Consider the following 7,701-nt stretch of genomic DNA (forward strand, 5'->3'; position numbering starts at 1 on the left):
TTCCTGCTGGCAGAGCAAGCTCTCATAGGCAAAAAACACTTTCAAGTAGAGTGAAACAAGTGTGTGAGAGTCCTTCAGAGTAGACCTATGTGGTATGGTTGGGACACGAACAGTGTCTGCTAAAACTGTCTATTCAACAGCTATTCTTGCTTCTATTCCTTGTTAATAGAATTCTGATTTTGTTCAGGTATTTGAAAGCTTAAAAACCAATGGGCCCCCTGCAGTCCCAGAGAGTGAATGTTGACTGGTGTAAACCAGTCATAATTATTTCATTTCTCTCATCAGTGATTTTTTAAGCATGAAACACTGGCCAATAAGATGTAATGGGATGTTTGCTGGGAGCCTTCTGGGAAATTTTTTCTCAACTTTAATGTGGACAGAAGCAGGTATTCACCTCTCTTCTGCTGCTTGATATGTATTGGTGAGAATGTGATGCTTACAGCCATCTTGCAGCCATGATAAAAAAAAAAAAAACCTGACAAGATCAACATATAAAGGATGGCAGCAGAGGGGAAAGAAGAAAAAATCCCAGGCCCTTGACAATTGCTTTGAGCTGCTAAATTTATAACTTTGGAACCACCTGCTTCTGGATGTCTTAAAAACTGAAATAATAAGGCTGAGTTTACTGCCCAAATGAAGGGCATATGACAGAGGAAGGGGTTGAGGCTCACTTGTTGAACTGGTTGGATGTGCATGGTATATGGTAGCTTCTCAACTTTTCCTGTTGAGAAATTTCCTATTACCTGTTCTCTTGACAACCTTAGTTAATGACCTCTACATGAATAGACATAATGGAAACATTTGCCTGACTTCAAGTGTTGCTTGTCTCCTGAAGCTGCCCCCTCTCCATTTCTAGAGTTGTAACATAGGACAAAATGGCTTCCTGGACCACAGTGGACTTAATATGTTGTTTGGACCTGCCTTCAGACCTCTCTTTTGAGTTAGTTTCTCTGGTTTCAGCCTCCACCCCAATCCTTACTTCTTCTTCTCCCATGCTAGCTTACATATTTGAGGTCATAGCATAATTTGCTCCAACTCTTGCCCGGTGGAGATAAGTATGCATTTGGAGCAGGATATGAAGTCTCCAGAGAGGGAGTGAATGTCACCATGTTTTTGGGGTCTAGACTTTCTGGGGTCTGAAGGTAGTATACAAGTTTTAGGTTGTAAAAGGCTGGGATTCTAAACTACTATCTTTTTGAGAACCATTATTTTCTAGAAGTGAAATAAACTTGAATATTTGTGGGAGAAAGCCTATAGAAGGTAGAGGAATTTCTTGAGGGAAGACATTGAAAGGGAAGAGGCAATAAAACATGAAACAACTTTCATGTCCTGAAAGTAAGATACTAGGGCCCCATATCCCACAATTATCCATAGTCAAGAAAGGACCTAGACTTATGGGACAGTGGTAGAACCACTGTGAGAGGCATAGTTCTATTACCAAGAAGTCATGTTACCCTAGAGAACCTAGGTTAGACTAGAACCTGAGGGCCAACTCACCTGGAAAGTCTGTCCATCCAGTAGAAATGCATTTGCTTAGCTTCCTAAATTTAGAAAAGAATGATACACCTTTTAAAATAGCTGTCTATAAAATTTTGAACTTTATTCTTATTCTTGATAAATTTTCCAACATCTGATAATTTTCTTCCTTGGAATCAAGGCAGAGTCAGACAATACAGAGCTAATATGTGGAATAATTATGGGGCAGAAGGAAGAATAACTGTTTTTCATTTATTCGTTCAAAAAGTATTTATTAACACCAACTATGTACCAAGTATTAGTCTAAGTGCTGGAAATACTAGCATGAACCACACAGAGAAGTGCTGTGCCTTCATGAAACCTATACTCTAGTTGAAGACAATAAACAACTAAGCAAATAAACAAAATAATTTCAGAATGTGAAATGTGCTAGAATAGAAAATAAACAGGATGTGTTTTAAAGAGAAACTGTAGTAGGAGGGCAGAGTGGAGGGACTATTTTAAATAGAGTGGTCAGGGAAGGTTCTCAATAGAGGTAAAATCTCCAGCCTTGGTAAGAGCCAGGGATAAGAACTGAGACTGGAGATTAAGCATTAGAAGAAGTTCATATTTTACTGTATAATACAGTGGAATGTCATTGAAGAATTTTAGACAGGGGAGTGTTGCGATCTTACTTACATTTTTAAAAAGTCACTTATGTGGGGACAAGAGCTGAAGTAAGAAGATTTGTTTGGATGCTATTGTAGTCGTCTGAGTAGCAAATGTCTCTTAAGGTAATTAATTAGTTAAACTGAAATAATTGAGAGAGGTTGAAAAATACCAGAAAAGTTTATTCCTTCATCTTAATAAGTCTTAGCTCAAGTAAAATTTCAAAATTGCATGTATGTTAAAAAGGTAAGAATACCTACTAATGCTAGTTCTATAGCACTAGTTCTGTAGTTCAATAGAACCAAAAGTTTAAAGCTAGAAAAAGGAGAAATAAGCTTCTTATCATACAAAGATGATTTGATTATCTTAATAGGAAATCCAAGGACTCTATAAACAAACTATAATGACTGATAATAAAAATCAGGAATGTTGCTAGATTCAAGATCAATTCCCCAAAATTGATTGAGAATCCTTTTGTCTACCCCCCAGAAAAGAGTAGAAATAAGTTATAGAGGGCTTCCCTGGTGACACAGCGGTTAAGAATCCGCCTGCCAGTGCAGGGGACATAGGTTTGAGCCCTGGTCCGGGAAGATCCCACATGCTGTGGAGCAACTAAGCCTGTGAGATACAACTACTGAGCCTGCGCTCTAGAGCCCTCATGCCACAACTACTGAAGCCCACACTTCTAGAGCCCGTGCTCCACAACAAGAGAAGCCACCGCAATGAGAAGCCCACGCACTGCAACCAAGCCCCTGCTCGCCAAAACTAGAGAAAGCCCATGCACAGCAATGAAGACCCAATGCAGCCAAAAATAAATAAATAAATTTATTAAAAAAAGAAGTTATAGTAATTTTTAAATGTATATTTAAAATAGATTAAATTTTATAAGGAATCTAGGCATTAAAGTTTTAAAGATGTGCAAAATTTTATGGAGAAAATTGTAAAACTTTATTGACAATTTCCTATATAAATGGAGAATATACCATGTTCATGAATAAGACCCTCTTTTGTAAACATTTCCATTCTCCCCAAATACATCTTGAATATTCATTGCAATTCTTATCAAGATGCAAACGGGGTTTTGTTTGTTTGTTTTAGAAAATTGAAAAGGTAATTTATGTAGAAAAGCAAAACTAAAGAATGATCAAGATAATTTTAAAGGAGGAGTGGTAGGAGAAAGGAAAGGAGAGACTTTTTCTACAAAGTATTAAAACTTATCTTAAAAGTACAGTAATTAGGACAGCGTGATACTGACACAGAAACAGACAAATAGACCAATGGAACAGAACTGATAGCCCCAAAATTCTATGTATTCATCCGTGGAGAAAACTTGGAGAAAGTGTGGACTATTCAGTAAATTGTGCTGGGACAAATGGATATTCACTTGGAAAAACAAAATAAGATTAGATTCTTATGTTCAAAGATAAATTCTAAGTTGATTAAAGACCTAAATATGAAAAGCAAAACTTTTAGAAGAAAATACTTAAGAGTATTTCATGACTCAGGCTTAGATAAAGATTTCTTATGCGAGACCCCAAAAGCACAGATCTAGAGAATGAATTGACAGTTTTTACATTATAATGGAAATTTGCTGTACAAATAAAAGGCATCAAAAGTGAAAGATGAGCTAAAGCCTGTAATAAGATATTTTCAATGCATATAATCAACAAAAGATTTGGTATCCAAAATGTGTGAGGAATTCCTCCAAATCAATGAGCAAAAAAAAAAAAAAATTAAAAATGAACAGAGAGAGCCAAGTAAATCTCAGATAGATTGAAAGGCCAATAAATTTATGAAAAGATGCTCTGTCTCACTAGTCATCAAGAAAATACAAATTAAAACAATAACAAAATACCATTTACTTCCATTAAATTGGCAAAAAAATAAAAGGGACAAGTATTAGTGTGTAAGAGGAGTATCAGGAACTCTCATAGACTGCTGATAGGGTAAATTATATAAAATAATATTGGAGAGAAATTTGGTGATATCTGAGAAAATTGAGGATATGGACACCTCAAGGCTCAGCAATTCCTTGTTATGTATGTCGTAAAGAAACTCTTGTACATGTGCAAAGGAAAGTGTGCACAGGAATGTTCACAGCAAAATTGTCTGAAATAGTGAAAAATTGCAAATGACATAAATTTTAGCAATAGAAAAATGGATGAATAAACTGAGGTATACTGTCAGCCCTTTGTATCCACAGCAGTTTGAATATATTTGGGGAAAAATTTTTCAGAAAGTTCCAAAAAAGCAAAACTTGAATTTGCAGTGTGCTAGCAGCCATTTATGTAGCATTTACATTGTATTTACAACTATTTATATAGTACTTACATTGTATCACGTATTGCAAGTAATCTAGACATGATTTAAAGTATGTGGGAGCATGTAGGCAGGTTATATGCAAATACTGAGACATTTTATATAAAGGACTTGAGCATCCTTAAATACTGGTTTTATATATATAGCTGGAGAAAGAGGGTTGAAATTTGGAAGGATAAACAGGGAGCTTGAACTTATATGTTATGTTTTACTTCTTTTAAAAAAATATCTTAAGCAAAATAGGAAAATGTTGCTTAAGCAAGCTAAGAGGTAGTTATGTTCTATGTAATATTTGTGAGTGAAAAATGTTGCCTGCCATATTAGTAAACAAAGGATGTTGCAGCCATCAAGCCACTACAGCCGCCCCAGTAGTGAGCCCTGAGGGAATTCATGAGGGAAACAAACAGGCTGCCCACTACCAAGCCCTCAGCCACTGCAGCCACCCAAAATGGTGCACCCTGAGGGGACTCAGGATGGGAAAGAACAAGGTACTTGCCCTAGATAGCTAAGGTGCACATCAAAGGAATGATTTCAATGAGCCGAGACTCTTGCATCTTCCCATACATGGAAAAGTGCTAAATTTATCAACTTAAGGTATCTGGTTTCCTTTAATTAATGGTAATTTTTTGATGTCCCAACTACCTGGTCTTTGTTGCAAAAACCCCTGTATATCCTGGCTCCTCCTTTACCTCCTTGGAGCAGTCCCTCAGAGCTATATCTGAGAAACTGTCTCCAGGGCTTGAAGTCCTCAGAAAGTCTGCCAAATAAAACATAATTCTCACTTTGTTGACATATTATTCCTAATTGTTCTTTATTGTTTGTAATCTGTGTTTTAAAGGCATGTTCTTTTTAGAGTGGTTGCTAATTCTAGTGCCTAGTAGTGCCAGTCAGGGAACGTGAATGCAAGAGGCCTTTCAGAGGGGCTCTGGCATTTAAGACCCATATCCCCTCCAAAGAGGGTGGCTGCTACCCAGGCCCATTTATCTGTTGCCAAATGGGAACTTAGACCTTGTGTTGCCATATCTGACTTTTCCAGAGAAATCAATAATCTGAAAAAAAATTTTTTAAACGTCCTGATTTTTAAAAGTTGGCAACTAATTCAAATTAACTAAACAAAGTAAAATGAAACACTATGAGGATCCAAACCAAGGGGAAAAAAATGCCTGTGCATTGGATTCAGCCCACAGGTTTCTAGTCTGCCACCACCTCTGCTGTGCAGTCTTATATCGTAATCTATTTGTGTGGCAAATGTAGGCAAAATATTGTAAAGTCTTTTATTGTGGAAGACGTTATTCATGTGAAGAAGGTGAGAATGTTTCAGGGCTCTGCAGAAAAAGTGTACTAACCAGACTCCCTGGAGCCCTGCAGAGAAGAGCTTTGGCTGTGCTAAGGATGATTCTTAGCTTCTTGTATACTTTACAGTCTGCAAATCCTTCACTATGAGGACCTCAAAAGAGAAGCCAGACTTTTCCATTGATTCCAAGGCTGTGTCAGCAAATGCCAGACCCAGCAGGCCCTTTGTATTGTATGTTAAGGCTCCAAACAGCTGTAAATAGTTTGTGCCAAGATGTCTAGGAGTGTGACACACACACAGCATTTTACATACCCCAGGAGGCCAATTAAAGCTAGGAGACTGAAGATCACAGTCTTTGAATACAGTCACCACACCTCTCAGGGCTGATGGCCATGACGCTTTTTTTCTATTCTCTCCTCACCAGAAATGAAGTCTTGGATTGAAGGTTATTTATCCATAGGTTTTGGTTTAATTTTTAGCAGAGCATAAGAAACCAATGCCTAGATGTCTAGTCCACATATTTTCTTATCGACATGTTCTCATGTGAGTGAATTATATACCTTCTTCTTACAGGTTACCCATTCTATTGAAGAACTGGGTCAGTATATTCTTTGAACAGAAACTGCTGATCTTAAAACCTCCTCAAAAGTGCTGAAAACTCCTTATGTTGTAGAAATCACTTGTGAAACCTTTTATGGGAATAAATCATGCATCTTAGTTTACCAGAAAATCATTCCCTCCTAAAGGAACTTTATTCTGTTTCGGTATTGACAAATCTCTAATATTTTTCAATTCTTTATCACAGTATTCTTTTGTCTTTGGACCAGGTTCATATAGTAATATATTGTAATATAGTATTAGCTACATGGGGTTGGAACAGCCAGGTGGGGATAAAATGAACTAATGATCATATGATGTTCTCATGAACTTTTTTATCACTGACAGCTGCTATGATACCTTAGAAACAGTTGGTGTAAAGGGACATCCACAACAAACTGGGGGTGCATTATGCCAAAAGCAGCAGTGGGTAAAATAAAGAATACTGATGTAGAACTCCTGCCTAATGGAAAATAAATACAAAACCTAAGGGTGAATCTAACAATTTTTACTCTGTGAATAGAAATTTTTATTTTTGGCTATTATTCACAATGAAAGGTAATCAAATTCTTTGCATATTTTAAAGAACTAAGTCCTCAAATTGACTACTTGCATTATTTCCAAATTAGTACAGTTTTTCATTCTTTTGTTTTACATACAATTTTTACCTACATTTTCATCCATTTAACATTCATTGCTGAGTAAGTCTCTTAGAGATCAGCTGTATGCAGAACTTCAAAAATGAGAGAGTTGGAAGATATCTTACATGGTTAGAAAAAAATTTTTTTTGTCTCAGATATGTACGTAATTTATACTAGGTGGGGATTGTTGGCCAACCTATTTTTTTAGAACACAAACATAATAAACAAAAAAATCTTGAGAGACTGTGGATAAACATGTAGACTATAGTTAGAAATGGAAACATTAACCTGGATCATTCAGGGAAAATGAACAAACCACCACTGAGGAAAAGGACATATCAACACACAGTAAATTTCCTTATACAATTTTATAGACCTGTTCTTTACTCTGTTGTTTAGAAGAAAAAGCAAATAATAAGTCCTGGCCTCCTTTTGCTATTTTTTGAAATAACAAAGAACTCTAGACAGGTAATAATTCAGCTCTACGTTGTTAGTCAAGTTTTATCACAAAAGAGCCTTGGAAGGAAACTCAGTCACCCTATCCTTTGTCTTGTTAATACCTTTCCACTCTTCTGCCTTGCAAACAAAACTACAATTTTGTTTGAGTAGCAATCCCCCAGCACCAGGCCCAGGGTATAATTTCTTATTAGTCTCTATCAGTCACAGGAATCTCATTTTTTATTGGCCTGCAAGTGAGCATGCAACCCATTTCGGGAAAATGAGACA

Source organism: Lipotes vexillifer, unplaced genomic scaffold, assembly GCF_000442215.2.
Source record: "Lipotes vexillifer unplaced genomic scaffold, Lipotes_vexillifer_v1.1 scaffold327, whole genome shotgun sequence".
Lineage (NCBI taxonomy): Eukaryota > Metazoa > Chordata > Mammalia > Artiodactyla > Lipotidae > Lipotes > Lipotes vexillifer.